This window comes from Erpetoichthys calabaricus, chromosome 5, assembly GCF_900747795.2.
Source record: "Erpetoichthys calabaricus chromosome 5, fErpCal1.3, whole genome shotgun sequence".
NCBI lineage: Eukaryota > Metazoa > Chordata > Cladistia > Polypteriformes > Polypteridae > Erpetoichthys > Erpetoichthys calabaricus.
The window spans coordinates 159,515,297-159,542,904 of NC_041398.2; the positions used below are offsets into that span (position 1 = coordinate 159,515,297).

Below are 27,608 nucleotides of genomic sequence, written 5' to 3' on the forward strand. Positions count from 1 at the left end.
AAGGAGAGTAAACCTGAGGACAAAATACAGTGGTCACTGACCTCCACTGCCCAAATTGTATCTGACAAACATTCAAATTTATGGAAAAACAAATTAGATGACAGGGACACTGGCTTCATGGTAAGATAATCAAGAACTGTTGTGTTTTTTGGACAAGTCTGCAGTTGAGCTTTACAGTTTTTCTATCTACCATATGAGACCAGACTGAATATTCAGGTAAAAGTACCAGTGATGTGAGATTCATGTTGAACATGTGCATGAATATTAAAAAAGTGCTTAGTGTGTACCGTCTTGGCCTGTCAAAACAAATCTTTTTGAAATCTCCGTTAAATTCTTGACTTTGCGTAGGACATTCTCTCCACTTAGGTAATTGCACTAGCACAACATAAGTGCAGATGTTTAAAATTAATGACTGGAAAGATTAACATCTAGGGCAGTGGTTCCCAAACTCGATCCTGGGGGCCACTGTGGCTGCAGGTTTTTATACCAACCAACTTACAACCAATTGGACTCTTAGCCTAATTAAGTGAGTCATTATTGCCCAGTTTCTGTGTTTTGGAGTCAATATACAAATTACAAACTAAGTTTGGTAGATTTTTTATTAAAATGTAATATGCACTTATATAGGAAATATGTAGTTTTTTTAAGTCATTAACTGTATTTTCAACCTCATTGTCATTCTGCTTTTCCAGGTGTTCTGGTTATTTAATTGATTATTTACTAATTAGCAAGTCTGCTATTGAAATAGTTGCTGCTTTCATCATCCAAAGTGTCTGCTATGCTGGTTGGTAATTGTCACTATTAGGGTTAAATGAAGGGAGCAAACTACACAGGAAAAGGGGAAAATAATATGAAACAACAAAAAGTTAAGCATTTATAGCTTTGGGAAAAAATTGAAATATTTTTAAATGTCTTATAAATGTAAAAACCATACTGTTTTATTTTTCTGAATGCAGAATAAGAGAAGAGTAAAAAAGACCAGCTAATTAAATGAGATCAGTTGTTATCGATTATTATCACCAATTGTGAATCTGGTTGGAACAAAAACCTGCAGCCACAGTGGGTCCCCAGGACTGAGTTTGGGAACCACTGATCTAAGGTGCTTGCACTGTAGGATAAAATGTATAAGTTCAGCCTCATTTAAGCAAACTGGCTAAGTCTATGGTGCAAACTGGAGTGAACATTTGTGCTTTACAGCAAACAGTCAGGGGAGGAGCAGCTCCAGTAACTTCTGCAACGTTAGAAGATAAAATATTTTTTGGCTGTTACTGAATTTGAAAAATGTATTAAATTCTATTGATTCTTTCTTGACAGAACAATATAATGAGAATCCTGTACAATCAGCTAGAATTCAAATAATCAATGGGGGTCGTATTGGGTGGGAAAATCAAAACTGTTAATATTCCCCTAGTCTTGTAAAGATGTCATTCTTAATTATCAAATGTGGCATTTCCAAGCTTATTTATGGTTTTAGTAGTTAACAACAGCACCACCAACCAATTTTTAATTGGTAGTTTTGCTAACTTATTCCTAAGGGAGAGAAGTGTTTTGAGCCTTGCCTTAAAGTAATCAGGAAAATGACTCCCTCTTTCACTTGTTAATGACCCATATTACAAGAACCATATTCTGATTATAACACATATTTAGTAAATCTTTGTTACTTCTACCTATATACTATACAATTGGTACCACATTGCCCAAGTCAGATTCTGTTCACATTCCATTAATGAAATGAAGACTATTCAAACATAAAAAAAGGAAATGTAGCCCATGGTCTAATTAGATCTTCAAACAGGTTTATTGTCACAGAGTTTTTCTTTGCGGAGATGGAGAAAAAATATTCTCTATGATCATGTATTGGAGATATAAAGAGAGGTGAATAATATATATATATAAAATAAAAGGTGGGCGCTTTTGCTAAGATTTTATTTTGAATGTTGATTGATGAAAAGCGCCCACGATTTTATTTATTTTACGAGTGATGTATGAGAGACTTAGTTTTTACTTTTTAGTACACTTTTTAACTTAATATAAGCATTGGTTTTTAAAAAGTATTTTATATATATATACTATTTTCAACTTTTTAGTCTTGGGTTTATTTTAGCTCCATCTATTGGTGAAATCTTGAACTGTTCTTCATATGAAAATTTCATTTCTTAATTAACATGGATTAATTAATCAATTCATGAAACTGATTATTAATTCATGTATCGTCACCGGAAGTGAGTAAGTGTGCAAAATTTCAAGTCATTTGGACAATAGGATGTGGGTTAAATATCGATTAAAAAACTTGTACCAGACAACAAACAGGTGAAGTTAATATAAGCGTGGTAATAATAATAATAGCAACAAACAGGTGAAGTTAATATAAGCATGGCAAAAATATTAATAAAAAAAAAGTTGAAAACAATTATTTTTTACCTTTCTTCAATCCATTTGACAAACCAATATAATTTTTACATGCATACATAAGGACATCAAGATCAGGAAGGGAAATAAATGGCATACATTATTTAATACTGCTTCTCAATATTGTGTTATACCTTCTGGTTTAATAAACACTTTACCAATTTTTCAGTTTTTTGGAAGTAACATATCCATCCATCCATCCATTTTCCAATCCGCTGAATCCGAACACAGGGTCAGGTGGGTCTGCTGGAGCCAATCTCAGCCAACACAGGGCACAAGGCAGGGAACCAATCCCGGGCAGGGTGCCAACCCACCGCAGGACACACACAAACACACCCATACACCAAGCACACACTAGGGCCAATTTAGAATCGCCAATCCAACTAACCTGCATGTCTTTGGACTGTGGGAGGAAACCGGAGCGCCCGGAGGAAACCCACACAGACACGGGGAGAACATGCAAACTCCACGCAGGGAGGACCTGGGAAGCGAACCCAGGTCCCCAGATCTCCCAACTGCGAGGCAGCAGCGCTACCCACTGCGCCACCGTGCCGCCCGGAAGTAACATATATCATTCCAATTTTTGGTCTATGAAAAAATGTCTTAACATGGACTTTTCAAAAGGAAATGCTGTTATTGATTGGGCTGTTCCCACCTCTGGTCTTCTCCAACATAAGCATGTACAAAACTTTAAAGATTTTGCTAACAATTCCATAAGCAAATATGTTAGTATTGTGACACCTTTCCTTAACCACAACAAAATAATCTAAGCAGATATGTAGGGTTTATGCACTAATGTTCAGATTTTTATAAGTGACTGTAGGCAATGGGAAAGAGATTATTGGAGGGAAAAACAGAAGGCAGAGCTGTGAGAAAGAGAATGTGATGAGAGTTGTGAAAAGCAGTGTTTTTCCACCTAGTAAATGGGAAAGTGAGAAAGCCACTCAAACAGACAGACAAGGACTCAACACTAGTACATAGTGGCTCAAGAAAGCTTCAGATTTATTTTATTGAACCCTTTTTTATAATTTGTTTAGTGTTGACCATCTTGGTATTTTTCTTGATAATGTGGAGGACCTGCTAAGAAGGTCCTGTCCTCTTGGACCACTTAAAATGCAAAAGTGAAAGACGGCATTTCAAATTTGATTTGAATGTCATTACTAAGGAAGGGTCATGAACAGACTCAGGACATACAGATTTCTAAAACACAATGTGTATTTCAATGTATTTATTTCTTTATGAATCATTATGCATATGCATGAGGAGTGCTTGGTGGCTGTTCTCACTATTAAAACAGAAATAAAATAGCAATATAGTAAATTAATACATTTCTATCAATTTGTCCACCAATGTAATTAATTTAATTTCTGGTCTCAACTGAAGAGAGGATAAGAGGATGCCCATTCTCCCTCACACCTAACTGAACCTGTATGTCCTGTAATTTGGAAAGAAAGTGCTCCGATGAATGCTTATTAGATGGATATTTAAAAGCAATCTGGAACTGTGAGACAGTATAGCTAACTGCTGCAATTTTTGTTTTTTTGAATCATGTTTAAAGATTGTTCTTAAATGATAAACTGGTGGGCATCTGTACTATAGTATCAGCAGAACATGTGATTGTACAGTAACAACAGTTGAAAATGTTTTATTTTTGTGGTGACATATAGTAAGCTACAATGAGCAAACAAAAACCAAATTATGTCTCAATCAATAATTCAGTATACTATATCACATAATATAAAACAGAGGAAAATACTTTACAAACTGTAATAACGAGTCTATGCTAATGCAAATTTGCATAACTTAATGATCAAGTCTGCAGAGCTATTCATTTGTCAGTTAAATGGAAAATTCAGCTCCTTTTTTCTCTTTGCCGCCTCAGCATATAAATCATCATGCCTTATCTAAAGCCACTCCATCCTGAACCTCCAATGTGTATTACAGAACGCATTTGAAAGACGAGGTTCACAAGCTGTACAATATTCATTTTACTTTAGAAAATCTTATCACTTTCAGTGAAACTAATTGAGTTGGATCAGTAGGTGGACTTAACATCTAACCTAAGTGAGTTACTGACTTGCTTGCAGTAACACAGAGTTCTGAAATCAAAATAAAAAAAACCCTTAGCTTTCTTTTTGGTGGATGGGTTACTCTCTTTCTTTACAGTATAAGCTTTACCTATGAAAAGTAACACAGTGAATAGGCTTTTCATTAAAAAAAATCTTCTGGTGAACTGGTGGGACAGAAGCCAAAAAAATACTTTTAGTCCATCTGGGGAAGTAAAGGTTTTTGTAATGGATATTTGAAAATGTCCTTCCTTCTCAAAGAATGTGTTTACCATGATTAGCACACATACAAAGAATTCAGAGCCTTTTAAATTCTGAGTTTGCTAGAGTCGCTCTTGATTGTGGCTGATACAAAATCAAGACATGCAGTCAAATATATTAAGTATGCTGGTGTGCAAATTATGCATTTCTGTGCCTTGCAGTATACTTTTTGAGGCTTTGCCTTACTAAATAAGCTATGGTTGATATAGAGCGAACTAAAAATGTACACACATCATTACAAAAGCAATAAAGAAGGGTACTGACAGCTTAAAGTCTAGGGAATACCTCTCATCCACTGTCTGAAGAGAACTTCAAAAATGATAACATGATAAAAGGCTGGGTTTTTCTTTGGTAACTAGTGGCCGGATTTTCCTTTTTGCATTTAACATGAACATACTGTATTTCTTAACATTTTGGGGGTGGGGTGATATTTCTAGAAGGATTTCCTTTAGCAAAATGTGTAACAGTCAAAGCCGATGAAAGACAATGTACAGTACTTAAAAAATGCAAGTGCACATCAAAACAAGATTGGTATAATCACTGCATTTCATATGTTATTGTAACAAATAAATACTAATGTGAAACACTTTGAATAATAAAAAAATAGATGAAAAGAGCAAGGCTGTCTTTGAAGATAGTCTGCAAGGATGACAGGATCCCTGTGGAAGTCAGTGTGGGCAATAAAGATTTAGTCTCATTGTGAACAGTATGTACAACTTCAAGTGGATTCACATGTGGGAATGAAATTACAGATGTGTCATGGGGTCCTGGCATGAAGCCAGAAATAGCAGGAATATCCAAGGAGAATGCATTGGACTCTGTCTAATTTCTGTTCGGCTGTACTATAGCTACAAAACAGATCTTCAGTTATTGTCGTATTGATTGAAGCTGCCAAGAAACAAGAGTATTCCATCTTTATAACATCTCTTACCAGAGTCTTGTAACTTAATTACATTAATCTATTTTCTGAATTATTTAAATTTAGAGTAAGTTGTCAAAGAGGTAGGATCCAACCCTGAATTGAACACCAGTCCAGGAACACAAAATGGAGCAATATGCAATTCACCAATGAGACTACTGTATGCATCTTTGCCAATTTAAATAAGACCACACTGTTTGATTCCTACCATGAAATAAAAGGTTCCTGCTGCATAAAACAAATCAGTAAGTCTAGAATTAGGAAGTTAATAGAGGCTGATGGCTCATTGACATCTTATAAAAGCAATCAAGAGTGTGGTTATCCAAAAAAGCCTATTGGAACCAAGCCAGCCAAGGTGAGGTCACCAAAGGTGAGGTTTCAGTAGTGCCTGCAAAGGTTATGTTTCTCCTTACTTCCTTTACAGCCCTCATCTCCACCTATTGCAGCTTCAACCATTTGAAGCTGAACTTGTCTGTGTTGCTCAACAAAGGGAGAAAAATATGCTAATATAAGTCAGTATTGTGCTAAATGCAAGTCCAGTAAAGTCCTAGTACACCTTAATTTGTCTATAGCACAGGGGACCCAATACATTTCATTTATCCCTTTCACTTTCACTGTACAAAGTATAAAGAACATGTATTTGTGTTAATTTGCTTTATCCAGAATTGTTATGAAGCACCTTGAAAAGCAAGGTGTTGACAAGATAGAAACAATATTTTTTAAAAGTCGAAAAGGTCACAGGTATTGACACATCTTATTCAAAAATACAGGCAGCAGTCAAAAAACTGGGAAGTCAAAAATACAATCAACAAAGCCACATTAAAAGTTAAAAAGGAACACTTGCATTGGCAATACATCTCAGTACTCAGTGTCAATGCAGTTACTAAGCTAAAACACCACCTATGCCGCACACACACATTGCAGTTTGAAAACACATCAGATCTTAATGGGAAAAAAAATCTTGCTGGATATCTATACTGATATGGACTGGGTAATGTGTTAGGAACAAAAGGATGCCACATCATTTAACGGAAATGAAATCAAACAACAGAGGGCTGAATTCAAAGACACCCTAAAAATCAATGTGAAAAAATGATGTGGCAGGCTAGTCCATTTTGCCGAAATTTCATTGCAGCAACTCAAAATCATACTCAGTAGTTTGTATGGCTTGTAAGCATGCCTGACAACGTTGGTGCATACTCCTAATGAGATGACGAATGGAGTCCTGGGGGATCTCCTCCCAGATGTTGACCAGGGCATTACTGAGCTCTTGGACAATATAAGGTGCAACCTGGCATCGTCGGATGAACTGAAACATAATGTCCCAGAGGTGTTCTATTGGATTTAGGTCAGGTGAGTGTGGGGGCTATGGTATCAATTCCTTCATCCTCCAGGAACTGCCTGCATACTCTCGCCACATGAGGCCGGGCATTGTCATGCACCAGGAGGAACCCAGGACCCACTGCACCAGCATACGGTCTGACAATGGGTCCAAGGATTTCATCCCAATACCTAATGGCAGTCAAGGTGCCGTTGTCTAGCCCGTAGAGGTCTGTGTGTCCCTCCATGGATATGCCTCCCCATGCCATCACTGACCCACCACCAGTCATGCTGAACGATGTTACAGTCCGCATAATTTTCTCCATGGCTTCTCCAGACCCTTTCACGTCTGTCACATGTGCTCAGGGTGAATCTGCTCTCATCTGTGAAAACTACTGGGTGCCAGTGGTGGATCTGCCAATTCTGTTATTCTATGGTAAATGCCAATTGAGCTCCACGGGCAGTGAGCTCAGGGCTCACCAGAGGACATCGGGACCTTAGGCCACCCTCATGAAGTCTGTTTCTGATTGCTTGGTCAGAGACATTCACACCAGTGGCTTACTGGAGGTCATTTTGTAGGGCTCTGACAGTGCTCATCCTGTTCCTCCTTGCCCAAAGGAGCAGATACCAGTCCTGCTGGTGGGTTAAGTACCTTCTACGGCCCTGTCCAACTCTCTTAAAGTAACTGCCTGTCTCCTAGAATCTCCTCCATGCCCTTGAGACTGTGCTAGGAGACACAGAAAACCTTCTGCCAATGGAGATGGATACCTGGACTACCTTGCAACCTCTGTAGTGTCCAGGTATATCCTCGTGCTAAGAGACACTGACTGTAGCCAAATGCAAAACTAGTGAAAAAAGCATCAGAAAAGATGAGGAGGTAAAAATGTCAGTGGCCTCCACCTGTTAAACCATTCCTGTTTTGGGAGTTGTCTCATTGTTGCCCCTCTAGTGCACCTGTTGTTAACTTCATTAACACCAAAGCAGCTGAAGCTGATTAACAACCCCCTCTGCTACTTAACTGACCAGATCAATATCCTGGAAGTTTCATTGACTTGATGATATACTCTGATTAAAAAGTGTTCCTTTAACTTTTTTAGCAGTATATATATATATATATATATATATATATATATATATATATATATATATATATATATATATATATATATATATATATATATATATATATATATATATATACAGTAATCCCTCCTCCATCGCGGGGGTTGCATTCCAGAGCCACCCGCGAAATAAGAAAATCCGCGAAGTAGAAACCATATGTTTATATGGTTATTTTTATATTGTCATGCTTGGGTCACAGATTTGCGCAGAAACACAGGAGGTTGTAGAGAGACAGGAACATTATTCAAACACTGCAAACAAACATTTGTCTCTTTTTCAAAAGTTTAAACTGTGCTCCATGACAAGACAGAGATGACAGTTCCGTCTCACAATTAAAAGAATGCAAACATATCTTCCTCTTCAAAGGAGTGCGTGTCAGGAGCAGTGACTGTCACAGAGATAGCCCTATTGATTTGTTTGCTTTTCTCTCTGTTTGGCTTTTAAGTATGCGAAGCACCGCGGCACAAAGCTGTTGAAGGCGGCAGCTCACACCCCCCTCCGTCAGGAGCAGACAAAGAGAGAGAGAGAAAGATAGAGAGAGACAGAGTTTGTTTTTCAGTCAAAAATCAATACGTGCCCTTCGAGCTTTTAAGTATGCGAAGCACTGTGCAGCATGTCGTTTCAGGAAGCAGCTGCACAAAAGATAGCAACGTGAAGATAATCTTTCAGCATTTTTAGACGAGCGTCCGTATCATCTAGGTGTGCGAACAGCCCCCCTGCTCACACCCCCTACGTCAGGATCACAGAAAGTCAGCGCAAGAGAGAGAGAGGGAAAGTAAGCTGGGTAGCTTCTCAGCCATCTGCCAATAGCGTCCCTTGTATGAAATCAACTGGGCAAACCAACTGAGGAAGCATGTACCAGAAATTAAAAGACCCATTGTCCGCAGAAACCCGCGAAGCAGCGAAAAATCCGCGATATATATTTAAATATGCTTACATATAAAATCCGCAATGGAGTGAAGCCACGAAAGGCGAAGCGCGATATAGCGAGGGATTACTGTAAACACACTAGCTGATTACCCAGTGGCTTCACTCACTGAGTGCAAGGGAAAAAAACTAAAATGTAGTATTTATAAAATAAGTTTGTTAATTACCAATGTTATTTTTGAACAAATACAGAGCATTTACAATAAATAGAAATTATATAAATATTAATTATTAAGTAGTAAAACATTTTGATAAAAGAATTTGAAGAATATATAAGAAGCGTATAAATTATTAAACAGTCAAACATTAACATTTAAGAAGTAAAGATACATTGAGTACTACTGGAGTGGTTTCGGGCAAACTACCTGCTTGACAACCTTGCACTATGTGCCTGTGATTTAAGAGAAAAATTATTCTGAGAAATGTGGACGCTGCCTTTCCGTGCTTGAAGGTCCAAACAATTCCCAAGTCTAATACTTAACATGAAGAGGTCGGTATATCTTTTTAGATGTAAACCCTCCATTTTCTTAAAAGAATTCATCACAAAAGCAACCTTGAATGTTGGGGGGTTTTAGTGACCCGAATTCATCTTAAGGGACAGTAAGTAGCCGTGCACCACAATTTACCAAGAGAGTCCCACTTCAATAGCACTGATTACACTTATTCGTAAAGATTTCCACTGTCCCAGGAGCCGGCTGGGCACTTGAAGTGTGACAAACAGTGCGAGAAGAGAGGACGCTGCCCGAAACTGCGAAGCTGTTGACCCGGAGGAAAAGCCCGACATTCCGCGCCTCCCAGCGTCCACTTTGTTCTTACTGCCCTCGCTGTTGAAGGCGGTCTTGTCTTCACATTGTTTACAGCTCGGCGCAGTTAAAAAGTAGAAAAATGCAAAGCTGTTTTCTTCATCTCTCTTACTATCAAGGTGTAGTGCATTCCTCTTAAGTTGAATGAGGAGCCCAGCACACACACAAAATCTCCTACTCTTAGGAAAATTAATTCTATTAAGTACGGAACCCAACCGAACCTTATTTGATATCCTCATCTGGAGTTGTCTTTTATGAATTTATTCAAAGGAACTAATCACCCCAACAATTCTTTAAACACTCAAAAAAGAATATATTATAAATCAAACAAAACAATAAACACCCTTTAAATCCTATAATAACTACACAAACCCTAATTAATATGCCACCCCCTTAAACACTCTATAATATAGTCCCCAGAAAATGGCAAAACAGCAAAGAAAGAAAGCAAGCAAGGAAAAGAAACGGAAAATTACCCTATTTACAAACAGCACAAATATACTCACAGTACCTATATTACATCTATATACAAATATAAATTAGACACACACACACAATCCCCACACATTCCCCAATCTCTTTTATATTTATTTTATATAAAATATATATATTTTATATTTATATAAATATATTTATATAAATAAATATATTATATTTAAATAAATAAATATATTATATAAATAAATATATAAATATATTTTATATTTATATTTATTTATATTAACTTTGTTTTAAAGTCTAAATTCACACGGCCTGGGAAATCTGCAATGAATCCAGTGATCAAGTCAGATACGTTCTGCTGACTCATATACTGAATTTAAATGTAAAAGAAGCAATCTCACTGGCCTGGCAACGATTCCTTTGTTGAAGGAAGAAGTCCGTCTCACCCGGGTGTCTCGGCGTTAGTGTCCATCCATGGCCAACGCCCGCACCATAAAAGCAAACTAAAGCCGTGTGCTCCGAAGGTCCTTCTAGGTTAGCCGGCACTCCTTCTCCATGCACTCAACCGTCCTTATTACAGAGTCTCACTGGCTTTACCGCTGGCTTCTTCTTTACATTCACCTTCCCAGCTTTTTATTTAAACAGTCTTTTTTCTTCTTTTCAATATCAGTAAAATAACTCTCACACAAATAATAAGTTCCTATATTATAATATGTTCTGTGGTCATACGTAATTTCCGTTACCCGTGGTCATACATCATTTCCGTTTCAAACACGACAAGAATTTTTTTTATATTTATATATACATGTATGGGGTGGAGTGGTGGCTCTGAGGCTAAGGATCTGCGCTGGTATCCTGAAGGTTGCTGGTTCGAATCCCCGTCACTGCCAAAAGAGAGCCTACTCTGCTGGGCCCTTGAACAAGACCCTTAACCTGTAATTGCTCCAGGGGCGCTGTACAATGGCTGACCCTGCGCTCTGACCCCAAGGGGTATGCGAAAACTAACAAATTTCTAATACGAGAAATCGTATAAGACGAAATAAAGAACAAAAAAAAAATATATATATACATGTAGTATATCACATATATAAGTAGAATTCCACCTAGATTGGTGAGAGTTGCATACTTACATATCATTATAGAAGGAAAAAAGCATATACTGAGTGGGAATAAAAGTTGTCCCAGTGCTCTATACAGGTGTTCTTACACAATAACTATTGTAAGCTCACACTGACCTTGAAAAATGAACCCAGGAGTTCCTCACAGCCAGTCATTACGTTTGGAGAATAGCAGGGATGAAAGGACAAGTGCACAACTGGTGGAAAAATGAGAGTAAGAGTAAGAAGGAGGTGAGACTAATTTAAAAGGGAGTACTTTGGGGCATGGACAAGTGGGTAAGTAGTAAAAGATTCTAAATTGAAATTAGCTGGTTGCTGTGTTCTTTATGTTTTTTGTGATTAATTGCCAGTGTTTGTTCCTTCCTGTTATTACTGTTTTAACACATCTCCTTTTGGCTTCTATTTTGTTCTCCTTGCCATTAATCTGGTTTTGCACATATAAACAGCTACTGAATATGTTTAATGAACAAAAGTAACCAATTCAAATGAAAAAATAAATACTTCAAAAGAGCTAGCCATTTACAACCACTAATAGCATATATTTTGGGGTCTTCATTGACACCCCAACACCTGTACTGTACCAATAAAAACTAAATTAGCCCAGTCCTGTTCTGAAAAACACTTAGTGTCTTATTCTATTCACACAAGAATCATTGTAACACATAGACTTAAAAGACAATGACAAATGTCATCCATTAACCCAACAGCATGCCTTGTTACTGTGGCAGATTATACCACAACTTCACCTATTTTTGTAGAAAAATCAGAGTTTTACACAGAAGGCATCTCATCATCAATGGATCTGCAATCTCAATGCACTTTGAGGATGGTGATGCTAATACTGTGACATTGTACTAAGGATTAAAGATAATTAGGTGTGACAATAACAACAAGAAAGACTATTATTAATTAAATTAAAAGTATTTTCTAATGACAAAATGCCCAAAGGCAAAAATTCAAGATTATCAACCTATGAATACTGTATACTCCCTAGGGTGTGGTGTCTGGTCCTATTAAGTCAAGTCAAGATGGGGAGCATGCACCGATACAGTGCATTGCCACACCCACTACACAATGAAACAACTCAGGATCCCAGTAGGGAACCCCCCAGGCAGACACGGTCCAGTCCCACCCTCTGGAAATGACCCTCTATCTGCCGCAGCCAGGTGTTACGTGGGCGACCCCTTGGCCTGGTCCAGCCACTCGGGTCCCCAACAATGAGGATCTTATGAGCTGGATCATTTTTGGGAAAACGCACCACATGGCCGTACTGTCATAACTGACATTCCCTTACAATGCAGGTAATGTTCCTCATTCGGGTCTCCATGAGTAACCGCTCATTTGACACAAAGTCAAACCAACGGTACCAAGGATTTTCCGGAGAGACACAGTACCAAAGGAGTCCAGTCTTTGTTTCAGGTCACTGGATAGTGTCCATGTCTCGCAACCATATAGCAAGACAGGAAGCACCAGGACTCTAAAGACTTGGACCTTCATCCTTTTGCATAGATACGCCACACACCCCTTTCCAGTGACCTCATGACCCCCCATGCTCTCCCATTCCGTCTACTGACTTCATAGGAAGAGTCACCAGAGACATGAAAGTCACTGCCAAGGTAAGTAAACCTCTCTAAAAGGTCGACACTCTCTCCGCAAATAGACACACTGCTGATGGCTGTGCCCAAGAGTGCCCTATCATTCAGAAATATTGATAATAATATTCACAGAAAAATATAAAAATTCAAAATAATATTAGAGATTCAACACTTAAGCATATTGTTCTTAGATACCAAATATGGCATGCCAGTACCAAAAAGAAGTAACTCTAGCATTTATTTCCTGAACAGGTTTTTGTTTTTTTTTTACAGTGGAAACCACTCAGACCACGTTATTCCCCTTAAGCTCCATTATCTGGATTTGAACCATACAGAACTTCAGTCTGATATTAAACCTGCTTGTTATGATTAAAGCTTTAGAATTAATAAAAAATAATGAAAAAAGTGGCTAGTTTTGAGAAAACACAGTGCAGCAGACTAATTTCTGAATTGTTCATTCAAGGCCCAATACCAGCAAGAATTCAAAGTGGAATAAAACCTTTTATGATACGCAGACACAGCAGAAAGTATTCTGGGACAATTTAAGCTTTTTGCATACTTGATTTTTAAATTAGAATCCTTTGTTTTCATACATAGTAAAATATGTATATTAATGCTGAAATGTGAAGAATAAGCAGTTTTGCTGAAAGTTAGCTATCTAATGAAAAACACATTAAAACTTTAAAGACATTATCTTACAAAACCTTCAAGCTAATTAAAAATAGAAAGCACATTAACAATTCAAAGTATCCAAAGTAAAGGTAGATGCAAATTAAATGCTGTCAAACTGTACTAGGCAGCTGGATTAATTGACAAGTAAAAAAATCATTACCATACCCTTAATGAGGTTCAAAGTGTAAAATGTGTGATGTGAGTATTAAGATGCCTAAAACATATGTGAAAGATACAGACAACCTCATTTTCATGTTCATTGTAACCAGTTCCTTAGTCAGTGTTTAATTAAGGGGCACTTGTAAATGAAGTCCTTGCCGAGTTTACCTTCTTCTTCTTCATATACAATATCAATCGTGCTCTAAAATTTCACCTGACAAAATTACATTCAGCTTTTCAGAATATTTATACATTTAGATTGTGGCCAAGGCCTATTACTTCACAGTTGTGAAATCTCCTAAAGGTCCCGGGTCAACCATTATCTTTCCCACCACTCCTGAAGCAATCAAGAGATGCACTGCCATGGTTGCATACATCCGCTGCACTTTTCACTTGCAGTACTTGATCCACACATGAAACCTGTTTGAGGCCAAATGTGATAATATTTAAACATCCATCCATCCATCCATCCATCCATCCATCCATCCATCCATCCATCCATCTAACCCGCTGAATCCGAACACAGGGTCACGGGGGTCTGCTGGAGCCAATCCCAGCCAACACAGGGCACAAGGCAGGAAACAATCCTGGGCAGGGTGCCAACCCACTGCAGGACACACACCCACACACCAAGCACACACTAAGGCCAATTTAGAATCGCCAATCCACCTAACCTGCATGTTTTTGGACTGTGGGAGGAAACTGGAGCGCCCGGAGGAAACCCACGCAGACACGGGGAGAACATGCAAACTCCACGCAGGGAGGACCCGGGAAGCAAACCCAGGTCCCCAGATCTCCCAACTGCGAGGCAGCAGCACTACCACTGCGCCACCGTGCTGCCCAATATTTAAACAGACCCTGTAAATAATAATAATAAATTTTATTTATATAGTTCCTTTCCCATTTATAAATTCATCGCTTAATATCTTTGCAAAACTGGTGTTAGTTATTAGCACTAATATATAAGTAATACTATAAACCATTATTAACCCTCGTCTTTTCCATTTCTCTCCTCTACTGCCAGGTGTTTATCATCTCAGAAAAAGTGTTGCAGGAGACCTATCTAGGTCTGGATTTAAAACACAATTAAAATCCCCAGCCATTATAATTTTATGAGTGTTCACATTGGGAATGGATGCAAATACATTTTGGATGAATTCCCTATTGTCCACATTGGGTGCATAAACATTTATCAAAATCACTTTACAATTAAATAAATTACCCATAACAATGATGTATCTCCGTTCAGGATCAGATACAACAAACAAACAGATAACTTTTTTCTTTTACGACTGAGACATGGACTGACCAAATTCATAATCAAATGTGTTAAAATGGATACTTTTTTAGCAAGAATACAATTTAGAGTGACAATTTACCTTATGTGGAAAATAATGTTTGATTAGGAACAAACTAGACTGAGTAACACATGTTGATAGAATTCAATGCTAGAAAGAGAAAATGAGTTGCTGTAACTTTCAGCCTGACCAGTAATAATACTTACTTTGGTAAAGTAATTGTAACTCTCTGCGTCACACACCTCTCTCCTTCTTTCATAAACTATCCTCACATGTATGCATCCCCATTTGACTCATCACTGGGAACCTCCACACGATCTCTCCAAACAAGCAAGAAAAACTATGAACCAAAGGACAAACAATATATCTACAGTATATGATACCACTTATTTGTGTATCCTGGCCATTGTTCATCAGTTAATTAATGGACAGATATTCTTGGTTTCCATTTTTGTTTAATCAGTTTCTATCTTGTGCTCTATGTGTTTTAACAAATCTGTATTGATATGTGTACCAGTTATATATTTAGTAATTGATATTATCTATAATTGTCTTTAGCTGGAAGAATTAACATTGCTAAGATGAATATCCTCCCTAAGCTTCTCTTTTTATTTTAAAATATTCCAATGTACATCAATAAATCGTTCTTTAAGAAATTAGACTCAACCATAACCTCATTTATTTGGAATTCAAAACATCCACGTATCCAAAGAGCGACCCTACAAAGGCAGAAGGTGGCATGGCTCTACCTAACTTTCAATTTAACTGCTGGACAACAAACATACAACATATTAAAACCTGGACACTGACACAAATAGATGAACATATTCAGGCTTGGTTTGCAATAGAAATAGAATCCTGCAGTTCATCTTTATATTCCTTGCTTTGCGCCCCAATAAATGCAAATTATCGCAAATATACTAATAACCCAATAGTGCTTCACTCACTCAGAATATGGAACCAATGTAGGAAGCATTTTAAGATAGAGAATCTTTTATTGGTGGCACCTCTGCACGAGAACAACCTTTTTCAACCCTCGCAAACATATGCAGTTTTTAATGTCTGGAAAACATTTGGGATTAAATCACTTAGATATCTGTACATAGACAACGTCTTTGCATCCTACGAACAATTATATTGTAAATTTAACTTTCCAGCAACACATTTCTTTCACTATCTTCAAATTAGAAACTCTGTTAAACAGAACCTGCCCAATTTTCCTCATCTCCCACCTCCCTTTATGCTGGAAAATATATTCATCAGTTTCAAGGACTTAGACAGCATCTCTGCAATATATAAAACCATTTTACAGTCCCTCCCTTTCAAAGATCCAAGAGGACAATGGGAAAAGGATCTCTCCGTCAACATATCAGAAAAGGAGTGGAAGGTAGCAAGGCAGAGAATTCACTCGAGCTCCATATGTGCAAAGCATACAATTATTCAACTCAAAATTATATATCGAGCACATCTGTCTCGCTTAAAATTGTCCAAAATGTTTCCAGGGCAAGATCCAACCTGCAAACGCTGCAATCAAGTTCTAGCCTCAATGGGTCACATGTTTTGGGCCTGCACCAAATTAACATCATTTTGGACCAACATTTTTAAATGCCTTTCAGACAGCCTTGGTGTCACAATACCTACTAATCCACTAACAGCTGTGTTTGGCATACTTCCAGATGGGCTTAAAGTGGAGAAGGACAAACAAACTGTGATTGCCTTTACTACACTATTGGCACGTAGACTTATCTTGCTCAACTGGAAGAATCCTAACTCTCCCCTTTTAAGTCAGTAGGTAACTGATGTTATATATTATTTGAAATTGGAAAAAATAGAAGATCTGTGCAGAAATATTTCCAAACCTGGCAGGATCTAATCAATAACATTTTAGAATAAGCTTTTAAAGCACTGAGGAAGCAGATTCTCTCCATATACTCTTTTTTTTTCTTTTTCTTCTCCATTTATCTATATTCACATATTAATTTATATATTTGCTTATTTTTACTAGGTTTAAGTTTTATTCTGCTGCCCATGCTTTCTTTCTCAGGGGTGGGGGTTGATTTGTTTTCAATCCTATTCTTGTATGGAATGTTGTGTGATTTCAATAGAATCAATAAAAAAAACAAAAAAAAAACGTGTTACTCAGTCTAGTTTGTTCCTAATCAAACATTATTTTTCGCATAAGGTAAACTGTCACTCTAAATTGTATTTTTGCTAAAAAAAGTATCAATTTTAACACATTTGATTATGAATTTGGCCAGTCCATGTCTCAGTCATAAAAGAAAAAAGTTATCTGTTTGTTTGGAATATGAAATAGTTATATCCCCAGTTACGTGGAAATGGAATGACTGTGCCAGACTCAACCTATTGAACATTTTAGACATGATAACAGGCATTATGGACATGGCTATTCTTACCCTTACACCTTTTGTAGCTGCCTTTGCATATTCAAGGCACGGCATGCCATCTGACCACAAGCCATCTCATGCAGTAGATATCACCAGATGAGTTTTGTTGCCAAGTATGTGAGAACAATCAATTTTCGACTGATGCTGACATCTGAATTATTAAGAGACAGTCATTTATATGTATTCTGGTTTTGCCATAAAAAACAAATGTTTACTGATGTTTTGTAACTCACAAATGGAGAAAAATATATCTTAAACAGTAAACAATTTAAAGCCTAGAAGTGCTACAAAACCAGCTTCCAGTTACACAGTGGAAGATTCAGTTGATTTTGTCGATGCACAATTTGATGCGGACTTGATAATTAATTAATTTGTAAAGAGATATGTTTAAAGACACCAACCTAAAAACTGACTCAGTTTTATTTTTTTTCCTAGTATCAAGTGAGGCCATTGATGAGCTAATAAAATAACTACAGTATTTAATTAGCTTAGACTCTGTGATTGTTACTCAGAAGAATTCAACTCAGTTATTAAGGAAACACAATTGCCAAGTAGACTCTAGAGTTATCAAAAAAACATCAAAGCTTTGTACTTTAAATCTTAATAATGCTGATTTGAGATACCATGGTCCACTTTCTGCATTATGGAACCAACAAGCATATTATAAAAGCGCTCCAGCATTGAAGAACACATTGAATATACGTTAAAGTCCAAGAACAAAAAATCCTTCCAATATACAGCATTTCTATAGAGAAAAATCTGAAATGACAGTGTGATAAACAGGAATACAGATGTGTCCTTGATGGTATTTACCACAAAGAAAAGTCTTTTCTTTCAAAGAGCTCTTAATTTTATATATGGATGATGTGACAGACTAGGTCGCTCTCGCTCCCTTGAATCCTCAGACCAGATGTCAGACACCAGATAAAAGTCCAACAATAATATTTATTATTATAAATAAGTGCACAAAGCACTCTCCTCTCCACAATACTCAATAAATCCACAATAACACTAATCAATACAATCCTCCACTCTCCTAGACACTTAGCCACCCTGCCTCCCAACTCAGCTCGTCCTCTGGGATTACCCATGGTCCTTTTATATTTCCTGACCCAGAAGTGTGTTCAATCCCTCAGTCCATGTGATTCCTTATCACTTCCGGGTCAGATAAAAATTCTCTTCTTCATCCCGGAAGTGCATCGTTCCTTTTGTCCATGTGACCAGGACACACTTCCGGGTTATAGGGCACGAAGTATTCCCTGAGCCTCCCTACAGCGTCCCTTGGTGGTCCCCATGGTATCCAGCAGGGCTAGTTATAAAAACTACAAGGTCCATGAGGCCCTGCTGGAATTCGGGGAACTTCCATGCTGCCGGGAGAGCTCCATCTGGCGGCCTGGGGGTATTGGCCGGGATGACTGGCCGGCCATATACCACAATGATTATGAAATGTGTGCTATGTGTTGGATGTTAGGCAATTTACCCATTAGTTTCCACTCCTCATTGGCATGAATATATTTGGCTACTTTGATCATAAGTAAAGATGTTAATAGTTATGGATATGAGTAAGTGTTTGAACCAATAAAGAATGACCATAAGAAAAACACTGAATTGTTATCACAAAACTGTAGAAAAACATTTAAGGGTACTGTATAGTATGTTGCTGAAAACAATCTGTGAGCTCAGATTATAGCAGACTTTGCAGAGAGTTTTACAGGAACATATACAGAGATGGGCAAAGGTACATTTACAGATGTTCATATGGAAAAAGACATGCAGGTTATTATTATTAAAATAGCTTTATTAACATTGTTAACTCAAAAGAATGGCACAATGGCACAGTGCACTTAGGTGCAATCTAGTAAGAGCTCAAACTGTAAACCTAAATTTGTCTACCCATGTATTTGTAGATTTTGTTCAAGAGAGGAGATATAATTTCAGTGAAAACACGCAGGAACGTTTTCTTTAACAACAGGGAAGATTCATTTGGAACAACTTTAAACTCTTAAAGAAAAATACAAAATTATCTACAGTGTAAAAATTGCATTCTGATGTATCCTCTGCCATTTCAGTGTGACTACTGTTTTTCATCCTACTATTGTCCCTACAGAAAGTGAACTCTTTTTCTGAATATGCTTGCTTCGAAAAAGTATTTTTCTTTAGCTTGTTTAAATGAGACTATAGTTGAATTCAGGTTAATGTGTAGACACCTCTAGCCTGTTTCTGAATTATTTGACCAAGTCCTTCTCGAGTGTTCTTTACATCTTTGTTCATGTGCAGCCTGAAAATTTCAGGTCCAACTTTGAAGGCTAGAACCCTTTTAAATGACCCAATGACTGATTTGTTTTCATGGCACTATTTACAGGATGCGTGAACTTGAACATCTCATTGTTTTACAGTAATCTGGCATCATGAGTCATGTCATTATGCATAGTACATTTTAGTTCTTTGCCTATCGAACAAAAATTTAAAATTTAGCTTTTGTATTTGGTATTGATTATTTGATGTTAATAATGAGATATCTTTTAATACTGTCATTTGGTGTTTGTACTGTGTTACAAAAAGTATGTTGATAGATTTTCTTTTTGTGTGATTCTTTTTATAGCATTATTTAGCTGGCTTTTTATCATTATGGGCATTGGTTGCCTAATAGATTGTGAAATGTAATGTCTCGGACCAAGATCAATGGACTTAAACAGAGGAGTGGGTCTCATATGCATTGCTTTTTAAGTGCTTGCTTATCTCTCTCTATCTGTTTTCCTCTCTTCTTTCTCACTCAATCACTCATGCTCATGCACACACATATCACACTGGCTCCATCACTTCTGAGAGCATCTGTCTAACAGGTCCATGTGGCTCTGCCAGAATTTCCAATCCAAAAATGCCACTTGAAAGCAAAAGTTTTGTTACTGTTAATAATTTTTTTATGTCTTACCAAATGACTACTTTTTTGCACTTGTTCTCAAAATACAAAAAAATACTATTTTATCAGTCTCTTTTGTCTTAAACAGTTCACATATCTGACAATTAAAATTTTGACAATAAAATCAAACACTGTAAAGTTATTTAAGTTAAAGAATAATTAAGTTGGTAATAAAAACAAACACGTTAAACTGAAAAGAAAATGCCACATTGGAAAACATTAATAAGAACATGTTTCTAATGTAAACCTCCTTCACAGAAATAACATTTTTAAACTCAGTGAAATTTCCCTTTTTTTTTGTTTCATTTGCTGTTATTTGTCTTACCTTGTGAAATATTTGTACTGACAAGAACAATTAGAAAGAGTGTTCTTGTCATAGACTGTGTCTTGAGGGTATTTTTTTATGTTAATTTCACAAACGATGGCAGCAAACATTCTGGCTATGGTTAGTAACATTTGTTATCCAACAGCTGGGCCCTTGAAAAATTTTGATGGCTTATATTTACTTGATAAATGAAGCATTGCATTTCTGTACAGTTTTGTCTTACTTATGCGTTTGCACTAGCATTCAAAATGAATTCTTAAGTATGGGGCATTCTCGTCCAAGGGAAGACTCCAAAAGCATCTGTAGAGTTGTTTCTACAAAGTGATATCACCAAATGTCTTCTCTGCATGTGTTTATGAGCTTTTTCTACATAGCCTCCATTCTCCTAATAGTAGTCCAAAGTTTTTTATGTTTATTGGTAACATTGTATGTTTGCTTCTGCATGTTTTTAAAATTAAGCAGCTTTTGACACAATTGAGCACAGGCCTAAAAATTATGCTGGACTGTCAGACATTGTTTATAAGGGATTTATTACACACTTATTACATCATTTTCATTAGGGGGAGACTCCTGACAACCATATCCTTCATTTTTGTCTACTGGGGCCAATTCCATTTTATTTTTGTATGCTACCATTAGGAGATGAATTGTAATATGAATTGTAATGTTAGTATTCATTGATAGAGAAATGGTATTTGCCTTATTCAGTAATAAAATAGAATAATGCCATGTCTTGTTATGTCATTACTTATTTTTTTCAATAAGGTGAATTAGTAAAAAATTAACTGCCTATAAAGAAAAAAATAATCCTAATAGTAGTACAACTACCTAAAAATAGCAAGGCAATAATCAAGTTTTTTAGTTAGAAAACTTTAAACAGCAGCCTAGCTAAATCTACATAAAATGGATGTGCCTTTGTTAATGGTTCAATCTTTGTCTTATTTCTAGATTATTGAAGTCCTGTTTGTCTCAATTTACAAATATTGCAGGACTAAGGTATTTTTAATATGTAGGCTATATAATACTGGTCTGTACATCTATATTTAGCCAAACTGACCACGGTTATACTTTACTGCTGTTGGAAACACCTTTAGAAGAGGAGGTGTTCAGGCGGAATATAGAATGAATGGAGCTGACCAGAACATGGAAGGCACCAACATGGGAAAGTGGAAACATTCTAAGAGGACAGACAAGAGGTTAATATTCCAAGATAATGAAAGCGTAAATAAATAATTCAGCCCAAAAAGCAAACAGTATAAAAGAAGTCAGAATCCAAAGCAACCATGCTAACACTCGATCTTCTCAGAAATGCTTGTTAGCTTCCACTCAGCTATAGGAAGGATACAAAATATGGTAAAGGATACAAAGTTAGGAGATTTTTCAAAGGTATGTTGCAATCTTATACAAATGAATGTGATGACACAGCCAGTAGCCATACCACCTGCATTTCAGAAAAGATAACCCACCTAAAGCCAACCATGTTAAAGCATGCATTGCTCCTTGAAGAGGTTTTGGTGAGGCCTTCAGGGGGTGTTTACCTTGTGGGCTGTGTTTGAATCCCAATTCCCCTGTACAGTGATGGTGTTTAGTAGGGTGTTTCCCAATGCCCTGGCTAAATTACCCATCTCAGCCTGGTCATTGTGGCCCCCCAATCATCCCCTATCCCATATTGCCAGCCATTTTTGAAATTGGAATTTCTCTAACACAAACTGTTCCTGTGAAATATCGGATTTAGTGAAAAATGTTGTTTTGAAAGAAAATATATATTTTTATTAAGTTACATTTTTTTTATGGCATAAGTATTTTTCATGTTCAGAATATTATCTGAAGTATATTTTCAGCTTAAAGATTTCAGTCTTCCTTATTGTTTATGTTAGTTGTGGTGCTACTGACCCAAATTTCCTATACATTTTTTGCTCTCATATCTGTATTTTATCTTTTTGTTCCTAGTAGGAATTTATATTTATATTAGTAAGATTATTTTTATTGTCCATAACCATGTATGTTACTGTTTCATCACCTTGTCCCATTCACTGCCCTAAAATAGACTGTATGTCTATTGTTACAAAGTATTGAGTCAGACTAAGTGGTGTAAGTATCCACAACATAGCACTCAGGGTAAAGATTCACAAATATTAAAATACACAAATACTTTTGGAGTACTCCAAAAGCTAGCCACATCATAGCAGTGATGATCATGAAAAGTGGAAGAGCTTTTACAGCAGGAGAGTAAGTTAAAGAAAGTCTTTCAGTGACTGCTGTATGTATGTGTCCTGAAAAAAATTACCTGTTCCAAAAATGTCATCTCCTAATGGTAGCATACTTTTTCAAGTTAAATAATGCCTGGAAATTGAAATTTCTAGTGTGTTTTACTGAATAAAGCAGGGATAATATCAACAAGTTATTATTTGATAACTTAATAAATTTACTTTTGACAAAGCTTTAATAATCTATTTTGTCTTAACTTTCAGATGATTGCTTAGAAAAGAGAATTATTCAGAGGAATTGAAGATTTATAATTGGCAACTACCCTCTCATCCCCCTTTACCATCACCAACACCACCACCACCACTTGGCACTTCTAGCAAATTGTATTTAAGCCCATTAGACCAGAAACTAAGAGCAATCCTGTGCTAGAACATACACTGCAACCACAAGCCTTTTTTCACAATTCCAAGGCTAAATATTAATTGAGGTAGGCCAACAATATGTGCAGAGATGTACCTGCCAGTACAATAAATACCCAAATGACCCTAGAAGTTAATTCATGGCTGGACAACCTTTAGGCAGCTGTTCATATTGTGTTATTCCCTATATGACTACATTGGCTCCAGCAGACCCCCGTGACCTTGTGTTCAGATTCAGCGGGTTGGAAAATGGATGGATGGATGACTACAATTGTGGCAATTATAGTGACCATTGATCATTAAGATGTTTTAAATCTCTTCCTTCACTTTTTGTCCTCCAGTGTTGTCTGACAACACCAATACTTTCTTACCATTCAATATCATGTCCCATCGTACAATGTAGAAGTCTCCTGGTGGGGTAAGTTGGCAAGTTGGTAGACGTCAAATAAACTTTGACTTTACTTCTTCCTCAAAAGCCATGAGTCCATCGGAAGTTATTACTTATTTTTTGTTTTCTCTCCTGTATTGTTACATGGCCTTAGCTGAGCTTAGGTTGACTTATTTTATTTATTTATTTTTATTTTTATTTATTATTATTTGTGAATTTCCCCTTGGGATTAATAAAGTATCTATCATCTATCTATCTATCTATCTATCTATCTATCTATCTATCTATCTATCTATCTATCTATCTATCTATCTATCTATCTATCTATCTATCTATCTATCTATCTATCTATCTATCTATCTATCTATCTATCTATCTATCTATCTATCTATCTATCTATTTTTACTTTCCATTGGTGTTTACTTGCATACGTTTGGGAGGCAGTCAAAGGGCTCAAATCAGGGTATTTGCAAGTCGGATCGAGGGTTGGCTGTTTGGAGGTATTACTGAAATAAATAATGTATTTGCACCCAGGAGTTGTGTTTTTTAGAGCTGTGTCTGGAGTTAGAATAAATCATATTGTGTTTAGTTATAGTGTATTCTATGACCTCTTGTCGAAAGGTTTTCTTACCTTGGCAGTGACATTCATGTCTCTGGTGACTCTTCCTATGAAGTCAGTAGATGGGTTTGGAGAACATGGGGGGGGTCATGAGGTCACTGGAAAGGGGTGTGTGGTGCTCTCGATATCTATGCAAAAGGACGAAGGTCTAAGTCTATAGAGTCCTGGTGCTTCCGGTCTTGCTATATGGTTGTGAGACATGGACGCTATCCGGAGACCTGAGACAAAGACTGGACTCCTTTGGTACTGTGTCTCTCCAGAAAATCCTTGGGTACCGTTGGTTTGACTTTGTGTCGAATGAATAGTTGCTCATGGAGTCTCGAATGAGGCACATTACATGCATTGTGAGGGAACGTCAGTTACGGCACTATGGCCATGTGGCGCATTTCCCCGAGGGTGATCCAGTTCATAAGATCCTCATTGTTGGGGACCCGAGTGGCTGGACCAGGCCAAGGGGTCGCCCACGTAACACCTGGCTGCGGAAGATAGAGGGTCATTTCCGGAGGGTGGGATTAGAGCGCGTGTCTGCCTGGGGGGTTGCCAACTGGGATCCTGAGTTGTTTCGTTGTGTAGTGGGTGTGGCAATGCACCAAACTGCAGCTCCCAGAATGCCCTGCAAGAATCTATGGTGCTACAGCTGCCCAAGAGGGCTGCCCTCTAGTGTCCAAGGGGAGGTATTGCCTCATCGATGCTCTCTTCCCAGGTCCTTCCATTCCATTGGCATCCCGGCCAGGTACTGGCCGTGGCCGCCCATCCCTCTCTCTCTCTCTCTGTCTTTCTCTCTCTCTCTCTCTCTCTCTCTCTCTCTCTCTCTCTCTCTCTCTCTCTCTCTCTCTCTCTCTCTCTCTATATATATATATATATATATATATATATATATATATATATATATATATATACTAGGGGGCTCCACCCCCTGCTTGCTTTGCTCGCCCACCTCTGGGTTTGGTTTATTGGATATACAATTTAAAGAGTTTGTTATTTTCATGGAAATTGATACATATGTTTGAATTTCACTTTTACTTTAAAACTTTTGTAAAAACAATACTTGGCCTTTATTTCCGGCTCTGGGTGTGGTTAAATCTCTTTCTCGCAGGACATATAATGCTGCTCGCGTTGTGAAGGGGGGGGGCGGCTGAATGCACGCTAGGAAGAAGTGGTTGGATCATCTGCTGGGTTGTTGCTGCTGCTGCTAGCTTGCTGCATGTTCTGATTGTCACGCGCGTCAGTCAATCATTTAAAAGCCTGTACAGCAGCTGTCCTTTTGCCACTTCGCGTCTCTGCCGCTTGCGTTGTGAAGGTGGTGGTGGTGGTGGGGGGGGAGGTTGCATAACGCAAGCTAAGGAGAAGTGGTTGGATCATCTGCTGGCTTGCTGCTGCTGGCGAGCTGTGTGTTCTGCTTGTCACTTGTCATTGTTTTAAGAGCTGAGAGCACATGAAGTGTGTCTGCCAAAAGCTTTCCAACAACTGCTAGGTTAGATGTCCGTGAACTTGTTTTAAATGTTGTCTCACTGCCTTGTCTCGCGTGAGGTTAAAGTGTCTCTCGCGGGATGTCAAATTGTCTTCCGAGAAGATGACGTCTCATCTCCCTAGTCTGCCTCCCAAGATTTTTTTTATAATAGAGAGATATATATACACACACACTGTATGTATACTGTATATATATTTACTGTAACAAGGCTTTTGACAAGGTAAAAAATCATATAAAGCAAAACAAAATAATAAGGTGTTGGATAACAGGGTAATGTACAAGCTCCACTCAGATTCAACTCCAGGATTCTGGATCTATAAGGAAGCTCTAACCACTGTAACTATTGTAAATAAACTTGTTTAAATGAATTATAAATCACACACCACTGTTGAGATTCTAGACAGCACGATCAATTGTTCTTTCTAAAAGGGATAAGGAAGTTAAATAGCAGAAATGACATAGTGACTGACAGTAAGAAATTACAGAAACTGCAGTATTAGTATAGCACATATAAGTATGGTAACAGGTCTAAAATGCAAATGAGATAAAGTTACTCAGAGCCACTTAATATTGACAAATGAATGTTTGTTTCTCTTATTTAAATACTGCATACTCATTATACTTAATATATCATGTTGTCTTTTTTCTCCTATAATTATATAATACTAGCTGTCCCCTGCAGCTCCGCCCGCGTAATTTTGAAACAGGACAAGCTTTAAAAATCAATAAACAAACAGGTATCGCTAGCTAAATGGAGACAAGGTACACTCCAAAACGTGGCCAGTGGTAGACCGATTCAAGCGGAGGCTGGTGCATGAGTGAGGAGGGCCCCATCTGGCTCCCCACTCCTGACGTCATGCTTCCCCCTCCCCTCAGACCACAGCCTCTGTCTCAGATTAGCGTGAATATATCGCTCCTGCAAGCAAACCTTGATACTTAGTACAATGAGAGAAGTCGCAAAATCAACCAGAACGTTCAAGTAAATTATAGAAAAAAACCTGATCTAAATCAGTTAAGTAGTTCTCTAATAAAGAGCGGACAGACATACAGAAAGACTGCCATATGTTGGATTTTATATACTGTATTTATAGTATGCATGTAGAAATGACAACCTGAAGTACACTATTCAAACCTGAAGTTTGCTATTGCTGTTTGAAAGTTCTGGCTAATAGAGCAAAGGACAGCCCTAGGGGGAGGGAAGGAGAGAAAGTTAGGAAATGGGTTAGGATGAATGTTCATTTGGTTAGAAGAAGAGAAGTCAGGCTAAAAAGAAACAGTAAGATGGGAGAAAAAATGAGAGGGAGAGATAGATAGATAGTGTGGAATATGACCCGGACACAGACAGGCAGACACATTTAAATTACCCCACACATGTTTATTTAGGGTTTCCATGATACACTCCATCACTACTCACACAAGCTCCAATACCCCTCAGTCCAGGCCAACACAATGCCTTTTCTCTCTCTGTCTCTTCAGACCGCCTCCTTCTCTCCTCCAGAAACCTTGTCCTTCTTCCACCCGACTCAAGTCCATCTCTGGAGGGAGGCGGCTCCTTTAAATAAGCACCCGGATGTGCTCCAGGTGTGTTCCCGGCAATCTCCCACCGACACGCCCCAGTGAGGCGGAAGTGCCAGCTGTCTCCCCGGAAGCACTCCGGGTGTCCCTGTTCCTCTTCCCCCCAGCACTTCCTGGTGTGAGGGAAGTGTTGCGGTCCAGGGTCCTCCAGGTATTGGGGTCCCCCTG

General features: G+C 37.8%; 2 protein-coding genes across 3 annotated transcripts in view; one reads left to right on the forward strand and one right to left on the reverse strand.

The window, feature by feature from the left end:
• grid2 (glutamate receptor, ionotropic, delta 2) overlaps nt 1-27,608 on the reverse strand; it is a 2,355,570-nt gene that overhangs the window by 1,878,345 nt on the left and 449,617 nt on the right. The gene's annotated exons all lie outside the window — the stretch shown is intronic.
• The window catches only part of LOC127527824 (uncharacterized), a 957,746-nt gene that overhangs the window by 657,909 nt on the left and 272,229 nt on the right, over nt 1-27,608 (forward strand). The window lies entirely within an intron of this gene.